A 14481-nucleotide genomic window follows, 5' to 3' on the forward strand; every position below is an offset into this window, starting at 1 on the left:
AACAAATTTTCCTTTCTTTCAGTGTATTTTAAAGATTTCATATACGTACATTAATGCATCACAAAAAAGGAACTTAAAATGCTATCTTTTAATTTAAAATGTATTTTTACATGACTAAAGAAAGACAGAAGAAGGAAACACTTTTGATTTGGCATTTTAAGTATGTCAGCGAGAATGCTGCCTTGATAGAAGGTAAAAGAAAAGGAATAACAGCGCAGACATTTGTGCACCACTGCTCCTGTTCTGCCTTCCAGAGAGACCACTCAGCCTTCAGCAACTGAAGAATCACTTCACTGTTAAATTGATTCACAAAGAATCTCAAAATTGTAAGATATATTTAGCTTCATGAAAAGGCTGTGTTGAATTCCTTGTGGTTTCAGCATGTATTGGTAACAGGAAATCACCAGGGAGTATATTTAGGAAAGATGTCCTCTGGTTTGCACAAAGAGACTTTAGCAAACAAAACAGAAACATATGGGCAGCATCCTCAGTGCCAAGTGTCATAGGAATTTTGCAGATCATCACTTTGCCACACACACACACAGACACACACACGTATAGACACGAGTAATTCTCTCAGCATGACACTTTATTAAATGCTGGTAACTGTCTTGGTAGAAGAGAAACAAGAACCATAGTTACTGTAAATTTGCAGAAGCATGATAAAGAAGCAAGGGAATAGTCAAATTGATGCATTCTTCATAATGATTTCTTTTGTACTTTCCACCATTAGTCATGACTTTGATTATCCACGTTATCTAGAGATACACATGCACATATTTTCTGAGGTTTGAGAGAGAGTTACATTGTTTCTGATTTATATAGGTCAGGCTAGGAAAAACTTTGCGTGATCAAAACCAACATTTCAGAGTAGACGGACAACAGCAAATAAAGTATTTGTATGCATGGTCTGTGTAGAATCTTCAAGGTGTGACAAGATTTTCCAATTTCATAGCAACATCCTGGAAAATTCTACATAAGAGAACTTCATAATTCTTTTCAGGGGAATGATAAAGGATGGGCAAGAAATATAACTTTTTTAAGAAATTAAAATAAAAACATAATTTGGTTCATAAAATACCCACTTCATCTGCCAACATTGGACTGAAGAGAGTGGCTGGTAAAATTAAAACTCCAAATCATTAACACCTAAAAGGAAACTTCAAATGGATCTTGCTGAATGATATGTTAGCATGTAGTGTTTCTCCCAAATGCTCAAACATGATTCACTAACTATGCCCAAGTCAGAGTATTTTGAAATGTCCATAGAGGATGCAATGGATTCAGAATTACGAGGTAGTTCTTAGGCTGTGCATCTATAAAATGAGCTGAAAATCAAATGTGAACTATCATAGCTTTGATGTGACTCCGTAACTATAGTTTTCTCCAACTTCAGATTGCAGGGAAAGGTGGCAGGATTTGGGCATTAAATCAAGAGTATGAACACTCATAAAGAACATAGTGGAGTCTAATTTTTAAATAAAACAATGGTGGTATTAACTGATGACTCTTAAAATATGAGAGAAAATATTATACATGTGAATACAATGAGCTTACTCAGGGTTAAGAAGGTTTGGATGTAGTTATAGAAAACCAGGCAGGAAGTTCATTTTGGATTAGGGAATACAAGAAGTGTTTCAATCATTTCTATATGTTTTGAGACTGAGCATACAAGTTAAAATCTTCAAACCTGCTAAACAGCCAAGTCTCTGTAATTTCACTATCTGAATACAACCACTTGCAGGGAAAAAAAATCATTTACTGGGTGAAGAATGAAGTTTCAACATAAATACTGTATCAACAACTCCTTAGGTGACATTGATGCTTAATCAGGTTATAGGTAGGATAAAAGCTTTGCTGAGAAAAAAAAGAAAAAAGCAGAGTTTCTCTTCCATTTCTGGTGTAGTCTCTTATTCTTCTGAAATAGTCCTTAGTAATGCCATCCCTGAAAATAGTCTGAAATTCAGGCATTAAGAGCTGAATGTGATGTTTAATACCTGCTCATCCCAATCTTTCTAGACAATTTATTGTCTGTCTGGCTGCATAAATATTGGTTCCCAAAATAATGCATTCATATGAGGTAAATTTTGAATCTCCAGTGATACCCAGGAAAATTATTTTCTCTGTATATCGATGACATTTTATTAAAATGTAAAGAATAGCTGCATACACAAATTCATATATAGCACCACAGGGTAAACAATACACAATATCACATATACTTTAATAATATTGCATATTATTGTTAACAATACCCAATATCACGTATACTTCAGAACTGCAGGGAAGTTTCCAATTAGCTATAAAGAAGTTTGCTTTTGTAATTTTCTTGGTATTGTTCTGAGTACTTAGAATTTTTAAAAAGAGAAATAATAGACATCTAGAATATATATATATATATATATATTTGCAACTCCTGAACACATATAAGGAAGAAGGTCATTATATAGGGTCATAATAGAGAATGATGGAAAGACATCCAGGTGGTTCAGCCAGGTGAGGCAAGAGGGGTCATGATTTCTCCTGAGACCTCGAGTCAGTAGAGAGAGGCCTGTAGTACAAGACAGGAACAACTTTGGTGATGTTTTCAAAAGTTTCATTTCTCATGTTAGGGAGATACTTCTCATCCTTCTCACTGAATCTTCTGGTTCGTGTTAGAACAGCTAATCAGTCTAATTTTGGGACTCAGCTTTAGGAATCCTATTCCAATACCAGATTTATTTAGTAATAAAGTCAATATTTCTTTCTCCATCTGCCTACTCCCTTGTTTCTCTTCTGCTTCCAAACTTGGAAAGGAAAACAAACAAAAAAATTCACACTGCAAAATAGAATTTTACTAAAAATGTACTTTTTTTCTGAAAGTGTAAACAGAAAGCCAAGTATGCAAGGTGGCAGAAAACACTTTGAAAAACAATAAACCTGTGCACAAATATGTGACTTTCTTTACTCTTTCAAAAATATTCTTGCATAATCTGTTTACTGCTCAGTACTTAGCCTGAGGCTTTAGTGACTACAAATTAGTACTAGTTGTTATTCCCTGAAGAGGAACCTCAACTTACTTCTCCATGACAGTTCTTTGTTTTATTTTTGTGTTTAGCACAGCCATTCTCCCAGCATCTAACCCATCTTTCATAACTTATATTAAATATCCTAATATTATGCCGGGTGCGGTGGCTCACGCCTGCAATCCCAGCACTTTGGGAAAGCTGAGGTGGGTGGATCACAAGATCAGGAGTTCAAGACCTGCCTGGCCAACATAGTGAAACCCTGTCTCTACTAAAAATACAAAAATTCGCTGGGCATGGTGGTGAGTGCCTATAATCCCAGCTACTCAGGAGACTGAGGCAGGATAATTGCTTGAATCCGGGAGGTGGAGGTTGCAGTGAGCCAAGATAGTGCCGCTGCACTTCAGCCTGGGCCACAGAGGCAGACTCTGTCTCAAAAAAAAAAAGAAAATCCTAGTATTTGTAAGTACTTTTCTTATCCTCACCCTTCAGCTGAAAATGCATTTTTTTTCCATAAAAATCTCATAGAACTTTGTTACTTTTCTCCTATTCAATTTTGTATTTTATTTGTTTAAAATATTTTCTTATAAAAATATTAATGTCTTGAGGGAATAAACTGAACCCTATTTGGCTTTAAAATGTGGCTAGGTGCAGTAGCTCATGCCTGTAATCCCAGCAGTTTGGGAAGCCAAGGCAAGAGGATCAGTTAAGACCAGAAGTTTGAAACTAGTCTGAGCAACACAGCAAGACCCAGTCTCTACAGTAAATAAAAACTAAAAAAAAAATAGCTGTACATGGTAGCATGCGCCTATGGTCCCAGCTCTTTGGGAAGCTGAGGCGAGGGGATTGCTTGAGCTGAGGAATTCAAGGCTGGAATGAACTGTGGAGACTTGCTGATGATGAGGACACAAATAAGGTTATTTTGGGGTCCAGAAACTGGGAAAGGGACACTCTCACTATTTCTGTATGGACCAAAGAGTATCTCCTGAGTCAGTGAGCGATGATGGTATCACAGCAATATGTGAAAAGTCAACATTTTTTAAACTTTGGGAAGAAATCAGAAAAGAACTTTAAGGGAGTATAATGCTCCTCTAGAGAAAAGGCAGCTGTGAATAGTAAGGTGGATGCTCAGAACAGGACAGGGAAGAGCCGCAGCATCCAGCTGGAGCAGTCTTGTTTTGTGTAGGCAGAAGGATGGCACTCAATGAGTCATTCTGCTTATTCCAGTGCAAGAAAGGGAAAAGGAAGAATAAATACCTTGAAAAACTACTCCACAGCATTATATTTTTCAATTTAATTTCTGTATTTGATTTCCATAACACACTAGAAGTCACTTTACAACACCTTGACTAGAGCAGGGTTTCTCAGTTTGTAGTCTGTGTGTGACCACGTACTGTGATTTACCACGATTTGCCTTATAAATGTTAATGCTTCTCCTTTGACTTTCAAAAATGACTCAGTTCAAACAATAAATTGTGTGGTCACTGCTCCATGAACCATCGATATGGTATTCTAGATGAACTAAATCAGAATACATGTGGCTGGTGCTAAGGGCCTGGGACCTGCATTCAACAGAACTGTGCAGTCAATCTCTATGTAAAGAAAGAATTGTTTAGCTCTAGACTGTCTAAATTCAAAGCCCATATGAATTGTATTACAAAACATTAACTTTTTGAAAGATATTTGTGTTGGTACTGAATTTCAAAATCTATAAGTTGATGTTTTTACATTGTTTACATTTATATTTTCAAACAGTAATCTAAAGCCTCATATATAAGATTTGGCATGTTTCGGACTAAAGGCTAGATGTCCTCCTATATGAGCAAATAAATCATTTTAAACAGTTTGGGCGTATAAATTTTTCTGTAATAACTCAAATGCATGTGTATAAAAGAGACCAAGTTATGACTATATAAACATGTGATTACTATTGGACAGATTTTAATTTCATTTTAATTGTATAAACAGAAAAGAAAACCAGAAGAATAGGGGTGAGATGTTGATCTTTTGTTCCTACATTAGCTGTATTATATCCCCAGTGAAATGAAATTCCTTTGAACTTTTAATGTCCTAAAATAGGATACTGAAACAAATAAAAGCAAAATATTTTATCCAGCAGGTGTAACTTGTAAAATTAAAACCTAGTACAGTCTGTAAATTTAAAAAATATTCATCAAGAAAAGGCAAACATTCTCTCTTCAGAATAATTTTGAATATGGTCCTGGCCTTCCATCATTTAACTTTCTAGTGCTTTGCTAGCATATGTTTTCTGGTTTTGTTTCCTCTTTCCTCTCCCTTTTCTTGACATCATCCAAAATTTACAGGGCTTCAGACTTTTCAGTATCCAAGTTGGGCTAATTATCATGGTTCAGCATATGGTGTGTTCCAAATGGTATGTAACTGAAGCTGTGTTAATATTTTTTCAGACTACACAGGCCAACAGAGCAGGATTTCCTTCTGCTTTTCTATTGTGAGGTTTTATCTTAGGGGTGCTGGGTGGGAGGTATGGGACCAGCAGCAGATGAAAATTCTTTCCTTTCCTATGGGGTACAAATAGGGAATTCGTGGCTCTAAAGAGTGCAGATGGCAAGGGCTATTGAATTTGCCCAGAGAGAGGCTTCACCAGCTGTCTTGTAGTAGGAGGCACTTGGAAAACCTGCCTGACTGGCTAACGCTATTAGATCTGCAGGGAAACTGCTCATATGAAATGCACTGGTCCTGTTACATGAGGTTAGGATGGGAATGCCTCTTCCCTCAGTATATCTAGAAACACCTAGAAAGGAGATGAAGTTTGTCCCTAATGACTTAGCAAAAGATTCACAGGTCCACTAAATGAATAATTAATTAATTCCCAAGAAAAACTAACAAATATAACCATAGCTGTAGCCTCCATTTTATGCCACAAGACATGACACTGAAGAGCCTCATCTCTATACCTGCTGATGAAATACATAACGAAGAGTAGGTTTAAATATTACATAATCCTTCTAAGAAGCTTCAGCCACGTGAAGCATAAAGATCAAGGTGAATAACTAGGACAGGTCGCACCTATGGAGCTTAAACAATAAAAGTGAAAAACAAATTTTAACAACAACAACAAAAAAATGCAAGGTCAAACACAAAAATTGATTTATACATCTAAATATATGACTTTCAAATATAAACATTTAACAAGCGAGGATAGAAAAAGAACACTGCTGAGAACAAATTAAAATTCTAGCATATCACACAGAGAAAACACCTTATAGCAGAGATCTGAAAAAAGAAAATAATTTCACAAATGAAAAATTATGGATAAATCAAGGAAACCAGTAACGTAAATAATAAAAATTCCAGGCAGAAAGAAGGGAAAGATAGAGCAAAATAAATTATTAAAATTTTAGTGTTTATTATTATAGATAATATATTTTTAACTTAAAAAGTAATTTGAGGTTCAAACTTCAGTGTCGAAAGGGTTTACTGAATGTAAACAGTACTGAAAGTTGCTGAATCTAAATAGCACTGAAACTAAACAGTACTAGTCTCTATATCCTAGAGAAACTTTCGGGCCCCAAGAAAAAAGAAAAAAATTATATAAGATTGCTTAGAGAAAGAACACATCATTTGCAAAGAAGCGAGAATCCAGAAAAAATTGCATTTCTCATGTGCAGCAATGCAAGCTAGAAAATGATAAAATAATAAATAAAGACTGTTTAAAGAAAATGAATGAATTTTAAAATACTCTGTACAGGTTTAAAACGTGTCATTCTTTGTTGAGGGGAAATCATAGAAAACAAGAATGCACTGTAAATGTACTCTAAGGTACACAAATTCATACCATAAGATGTATTCTAATTGGTAGTCAGTAGTAAATATGCTCAATTTTCATTTGATTATACATAGTAAAATAGAAATGTATTATGAACATATGACTTGGAATTTTTTATTTCTTTATAAGATTATTTGAAACAGGTGAAACATTTTATAACTAGAACCAAATAACTCTAAACTGTATCAACTACACTCAGGGTTTGGCACTCCAAACCCTGGATGTACAGTTTTCTTAAGTTCTCATCTTGTAGGGAACTGGGTCTGGAAGTATAATGCCTTGCTTTAGAGTGAGAGTGGTATAGTCATAACTTAATGTTGGTGCATTAATACAGAAATATAATTTAATTGTAACTTTGGGTAAAAGGAGAAAATCATCAGTAGACTGAATAGACAGCTAAATTAACAAGAATTTGTAAGGAAACAAACATAATCATGATAGAGCCAAAAAAAAAAAAAATGACAAAACTGACAAATAAGAAGCAATAAATCTAAGTGATAAAGCCTCAATTTTAACCATAAATTAAAAGGAACAAATGTAGGTGTATGTCCTTTCACTAATTATTAGCTGCCTTAAATTTCACATCCTAAGAATGTCAGGATTGATTTAGAAGTAGACTCTGACTAGACCAGCTGTACTCAAACTTCACATAAGCCAGGTAGTTTGGCAGAAAATATAGTGCAAAAAATGTGTAATGTTACCACGTTGCAGCAAAAGTATCTTCTAATCATATGAATCCTTAAATCCTTAAATAAGCCTACCCCACTACCTCAGATGAAAGGCTGTAAGCACGTGCTTCTGTGTGCCTCTAATTCCTTGAATCCCAGTTTCATGCAATCAGCATAGACACTGAGCTTTGGCCATGACTTTGAGAGCAATAAAGGATGTACCAGGAAGATAATCCCATGTGCACCTCTGTCCAGGAATATTCTCATGTGTGCATAATATTATGTTGTATTCTTGCTGGTTTGCAGGTAAACTTGGTAATATCCAATATTTATTACTATTGATTTAAAACCAACCTTTGTGGCTTGGCCTACAGAAAATTGCTTTTCTATCCCCCTCTCATATGACACAAATAATATTGTTGTCAAATCATAAGAAATTACAAAAAAATTATTTTGTTGTCTTATGAAGTTCATGTTTGTTTCAGTTTTCTCAAATATTCACCAAATATTTGCTCACCATCATTTCTTCATCCCACTCCTTTTGTTGTGTTCGAGGTCCCTTTCCATCTTCCTGAAACACACTGTGTTAATCAGCAATTTCTCCAATAACCAATGTCCTACAACAATATTTTCTAAGTCCTGAACCTGGGTCAATTGGGGCATCCCTTGCTTCAGAGTGTGAATGAGATGGACTTGACTCTGTGTTTCTGGTCAAGTATGTTCCACATGTATCATTACTGGGCCCAGGTTAAAGGAGCAGAAAACCTGGAGCTTATATTCCTCATGGTGTTAGCCAGAGCATGAGAGGCAAGCTAAACCACACAAGAACATTTAAGAACATTTAAAACCTCTGCTTGCATTATGCCACTTGTCATTCGCCAAAGCTAGTCACATAGGTAACCTCAAAGTTCTTGGGCAGGGAAGGATATCTGAGCTGTAGTGGAGGAAACTGCAATATAATTTTATAACAGAGAGGTTGAAGCATTGATAATAATATGCTTACCATGAACATTTAGGATTGTAATAAAGTTTTGGGAGTGGGAAACTGGCCTATGTCTAAAATTGTTTTTGGAATTTTCAATATTGTATAGCTATAGACCTACAGGTAACAGATACTTTTCTTCAGGATATTCGTTTTATTTTATTCTCTTCTTTTTCTTTTCCTCTTCCCTCCCCCAACAAGCCCACCTCTCCCCTCCTCTTCCCTTGCCTTTCTTTACATCTCTTCATCATTTGTGTCCTTCTTTTCTTTCCTTCCTTCTCTTTCCTTTTCTATTTCTTTTCCAGGCTTCTACGGTTTCTTTTGAGAAATTAAATGACATGCAATTTGTTCTTGTATAAGTAAACATTCCCTCCTCTTTAATTGCTATGAGTCTTTTATGTTTTTTTTAAATTGTGTTATGCAGTTTTATTATAATGTATCCATGTGTGGATTTTTTTAAATTTAACTTCTTGACTCTCACTGTGTTTTTTGATTCGGAGGATAAGTATCACCTTTTGAAAAAAAAATCACAGTCACTATGTTTTCAAACGTTGCCTCTTTTATTTTTGGCTCCATCTATTATAACCACTTAAACCCTTTTTAATTAAATATTTAGAACTTTTCATTTCTGAAATTTCCTCAGATCTATCATCCTGTTTACATAACAATTTTCTATTTTCTTTTTGACTTACTCGTTGCTATTTTTCGGAGTAAATCATATCACAAGATATGTGAGAGGCCTACTGGTGTTTCACAGTACCTGGTTTGATGTCTTATTTAATGTATTTAAATAATTTAACATACTCATTTAATGTGCTCTTTCATTTGTTAAGGATCAGATCACGTTTGGGGGTTTCTGATGCTTCTGCGTGTGTCTGTTTTCTCTTGTTCCAGGTAGATTGCTCTCGGTGAAGGGGTTTGTAATTTTTAAAGTATACATTCAACTTTTGAGTGGCCTCTTATTTCTGTTTAATTCTCTGTGACTTGAGTGAGAAATGTGATCATCCAAAATAGCATGACATTTCCTTCTGCCAGAGTCCTTGGAGTTTTACCACTCTAGACCTGACTTTTAAAGGTATAATCTTGGAAGGGGAAGAACTTGACTATTCTTCCAGAGTAATGCAATCTCCGTATTAGTGCAGGACTCAGAACCTGATTTTTTAAAGTGCACAGGATGATTTCATTCTTCTTCTTTGAGACCTGGAAGAAATGAAAAGAGTAGTACCTGCTTATCCGCAGTTTTGCTTTCTGTTTGACACCTGTAGTTAACCACAATCTAAAATTATTCAATGAAAAATTCCGGAAACAGACCATATTCATAAGTTTTAAAATGTGTGCTATTCTGAGTAACATCATGAACTCTCATGCCTTCCTGCTTTGTCCTACCTGGGACGTGAATCCTCCCTTTGTCGACAAATTCATGCTGTAGATATTACCCACTTGTTACGCATCAGCATTGTCTGCTCTTGACATCCAACCATTGACGCTGTCATTGCTAGATGATCCAGAATAACCCAAAGCAGGTGACCCTCTTTCCAACATATTATCAGAAGGTCAATAATCACCTAACTCTGTGTCACAGTGCCTATGCAATTCACCTGACTTCATCTCATCCCATAGGCATTTTATCATCTCACATCATCATAAGAAGAAAGGTGATTATGGTACAAATAGATACCTTAAGAGATGGTGAGAGAACCAATTCACATAATTTTCATTACAGTATATTTTTATAATTGTTCTATTTTATTATTGGTTACTTTTGTTAATCTCTTACAGTGCCTAATTTATACATTAAACTTTACCATACATGTTTAGGAAAAACATAGTATGTATAGAGTTCAGTACCACCTACAGTTTTAGGCATCCACTGTGGGTGTTGAAATTCCCTGTGGTTAAGGAGAGTATACTATAGTTCAGAATTTTTCCAGCGATGCCGATTTGTTTTTAGTCTACCTATTTACTGTGAGCTCAGACCTAATAGGGTCCCAAGGATGTTGTTTTTCTCTCAATTCCTTACTTACAAGGACTGATTCCTCTAACACCTAGATCAGTTCTAGAGTGAATTTATGCATCCACTACTCTACTATTCAGTTCACATTGTTTCTAGTTAGGGTGATTGGGGATTTCCTACCTGCAAGCTCAGCAAGGTACTGAAATGATTATAACTGGATAAATAATACTTTATCCATTATTTCTAAATGTCTGTGGCAGTTTGGTTTTAAGACTAATCTTAATATACCAAATATTCAGAATTGGAAAATAGAATATCTTCAATGTAAAGCTATTTATACTGGCAACAAATAACATATTTTCCCTCTTTCATCTACAAAATGGTATGTGTATGTATATGTGTGTGTGCACATGTGTGCACATTCATATAGAAAAGCTTAATATAAAATTTAAAAACTATATTATATCCTACATTCTGATTGTATGTAATAAAAACAAAAATATTTAAGCATTTGGGTTTTTTTTTTTTTTTTTTTTTTGAGACGAAGTCTCGCTCTGTCACCCAGGCTGGAGTGCTGTGGCCGGATCTCAGCTCACTGCAAGCTCCGCCTCCCGGGTTCACGCCATTCTCCTGCCTCAGACTCCCGGGTAGCTGGGACTACAGGTGCTGCTACCTCGCCCGGCTAGTTTTTTTTTGTTTTTTGTTTGTTTGTTTGTTTTTTGTAGTTTTTAGTAGAGACGGGGTTTCACCGTGTTAGCCAGGATGGTCTCGATCTCCTGACCTCGTGATCCACCCGTCTCGGCCTCCCAAAGTGCTGGGATTACAGGCTTGAGCCACCGTGCCCGGCCTAGCATTTGTTTTTTAAGATGGATTAGTAGGAACATTGGGTGACAATTCTCCTCAGATAGAAGATTAAAGTTACTGATGAATGCACATGTTCCAAATGGAAAACTGAGAAAAGAGAGAGTCAGAGTTCCTATGGGAAGAAGCTGAACTGCAGAAAAAGAAAGCAAGAGTATGACGGAGATTGACCTCCAAGAAATGTGGAGCCCAAAAGGAAGGGAAGGTGGGGGGTGCTTATCTGCTTCCCTTACCCCTTTGATTATCTGCTGACTGTCAAACTGTTGGGGAGCCCCTCTGCCCTCGTGACCTGGGCAACACTGTTGTTAGCAATTTGGGAGTTCCCAGTGACAGAAAAATAGCTGGCCAGTACTTGTAAGTATGTCCACACTCCTCAGGCCTGCACTAAAATGGCAGCCACCATATTGTTTGTGCACCACCTGTGGTGCATCTACTCTGCTTTGCCCTTGAGTTGTGGCATCATGAGACCCCCCTTCACACACCCAAGCATACGCCACAACCTGTTCTAACTTTGGCAATCACAGGGGATAGGCAGGTCCTTGAGAAACTGCAAGCTCCCAAACCTAACCCTTTATGTGGGCCGCCCCTAAGACAGCTAGAAACACAGCCTGAAAAACCTTCCCTAGGGACAAAGGAGAGGCAACTGCAGTGCCAATCACTGAAGAGGGTGGCACCACCAGCCAAGAATGGATGCAGAGGGGAGTCATCTCCCCCAAACAGTGCAGTGTTGTGAACACAGTAGAGGTTTTCCCTGCTGGGGGCCTATACATGGAGAAAGTGCTTTTCATGCTTTTTTGTGGTAGTTCCAACTCCATTGAAAGTGAGCCTGCGCTGCTTGGACTTGCACAAAGGGTGGAGTTCAACTGCCACTCCCTACACAGAGTAGCAGCCTCCCAGCAAAGATGGCGGGCAAACCACAGAGTTGTCCACCCTGGACTGGTGAAAGAGGCTCCAACCTGAGCCCACGTTGGAGGTAGCCAAGGAGAAAGGTGTGTCCATGGGCTGCAGCTACACTGTGGCCAGGAGCCGAAAGATAAAGTCTGTTTGAACTGAAGGTCATGGGCCCTGTGCCAAGGATGCAATTCGGTTCCTGCCTGCTCAGGATGAGGAACTGGTACACAGTCACTAACTCTTTCCCCTGAAACCTCAGTGCACCCCAACATGATCCCCCTTGCAACCTTTTTCCCACTGTCAGGGAGGGTGTGACCAATGATCATCAATTTACACAAAGGAGAGCTGACTCTTACTCTTGAGTGCCAATTACTGGAGACTGAAGCCTGAGCTGCAACACCAAATGAAAAAAAACCTGCTGCCAAAATGGCATAGTGTTAGTGCCCTTAAGAGAGAATAATAAAAAGTAAGCTACTTGGAAAACTTACTTGAGGAAATAATTCAGGAAGGTTTCCCTAATCTTGCTGGAGAAGTCAATATCTAGATGCAAGAGATTCACAGAACACACACAAAATGCTATACAAAACAACCATCACCAAGTTATATAGTCATCAGACTATCCAAGGTCAACACACACACGCGCGCACACACACACACACACACACACACACACACACACACACACACACACACAAATATTAAAGGCAGCTAGCTAGAGAAAAGAACCAAATTGCCTCTCATATAAAGGTAATCCCATAGGACTAACAGCACACTTCTCAGCAGAAACCTTGCAGGCTAGGAGAGATTGAGGCCTATTTTTAGCCTTCTTAACACAAAACAAAGTCAACCAAGACTATTAGATAAAACAGACTTTAAACCGACAACAGTAGAAAAAGGCAAAGAAGGGCATTATATAGTGATAAAGGGAAATAAACAAGATTTAATTTTCCTAAATACATAGGCACTGAACACCAGAGCACACATATTTATAAAACAAATAGTCCTAGACCTAAAAAATGAGGTAGACAGCCATACAATAGCAATGGGGGACTTTGACAGCCCACTCACAGCGCTAGATGGATCATTAAGGCAGAAAACCAACAAAGAAACTCAGGACTCAAATTGGACTCTTGATCTTTTCCTACCTGTTCATGAAAATTCTCCAAATTTTCCATGAGCTTGGCCATAAAGAAAATCTCAGTAAATTCAAAATAATTGAAATCATATCAAGCATCTTCTCAGACCACAGTTAAATAAAATTAGATATCAATAACAAGAGGAGCTCTCAAAAACACAGAAGTCCTATGGAAACTAAAAAACTTTCTTCTAAATGACTTTTGGGTAAATAATAAATCAAAGCAGAAATTTAGAAATTGAAACAAATGAAAATAGAGACACAATATACCCATACTTCTGGAATACAGCAGAAGTGTGTTAAGAGGAAAGCTTATAATACTAAATGATTACATGAAAAGCATAGAAAGATCTAAAATTAATAACATAACATCACACCTAAAGGAAATAGAAAAATAAGAACAAACCCAAAGACAACAGAAACAAGAGAAACAAAAATTACAGTATAAATAAATGAAATTGAGATTTTAAAAAATCACACAAAGGATCAGTGAAAAAGTTGGTTCTTTGAATGGATAACCAAAATTGATAGACTGAGCTAGATTAACCAATAAATAAAAAAATAAGATTCAAACAAGTGCAATCAGTGGTATTTTTGATACCACAGAAATAAAAAAAGATCCTCAGGAGACTACAATGAACATCTCTATGCACACAAACTAGAAAATCTAGAGGAAACAGTTAAATTTCTAGAAACATACAGTCTCCGAAGATTGAACCAGGAATAAGTTGAAATCCTGAAAAGACCAATGACGAGTTATGAAATTGAATCAGTAATTTTTAAAAAAAGTATCAAGAACGACAGCAAAAAAGCCTAGGATCAGATGGACTTGCAGCCAAATTCTACTAGATGTACACAGATCTGGTACCAGTCTTACTTAAAATATTTTAAAAAATTAAAGATAGGGGATTCCTCTCTAATTCATTGCATTGGAACAGTATCATCCTGATATAAAAATCTGGCACGAGGCCGGGCGCGGTGGCTCAAGCCTGTAATCCCAGCACTTTGGGAGGCCGAGACAGGTGGATCACGAGGTCAGGAGATCGAGACCATCCTGGCTAACACGGTGAAACCCCGTCTCTACTAAAAAATACAAAAAAACTAGCCGGGCGAGGTGGCGGGTGCCTGTAGTCCCAGCTACTCGGGAGGCTGAGGCAGGAGAATGGCATGAACCCGG

At 37.1% G+C, this 14481-nt stretch overlaps 1 long non-coding RNA gene across 1 annotated transcript in view; it reads right to left on the reverse strand.

The window, feature by feature from the left end:
• Positions 1–2196: 2196 nt before the first annotated feature.
• Positions 2197–14481, reverse strand: part of LOC108524514 (uncharacterized) — a 19625-nt gene continuing 7340 nt past the window's right edge. The window contains exon 3 of the long non-coding RNA XR_001884071.1: positions 2197–2818. This is a non-coding gene — a long non-coding RNA (uncharacterized LOC108524514). The remainder of the gene's footprint in view (positions 2819–14481) is intronic.

Source organism: Rhinopithecus bieti, unplaced genomic scaffold (assembly GCF_001698545.2).
Source record: "Rhinopithecus bieti isolate Rb0 unplaced genomic scaffold, ASM169854v2 scaffold_83371, whole genome shotgun sequence".
Taxonomy (NCBI): Eukaryota; Metazoa; Chordata; class Mammalia; order Primates; family Cercopithecidae; genus Rhinopithecus; species Rhinopithecus bieti.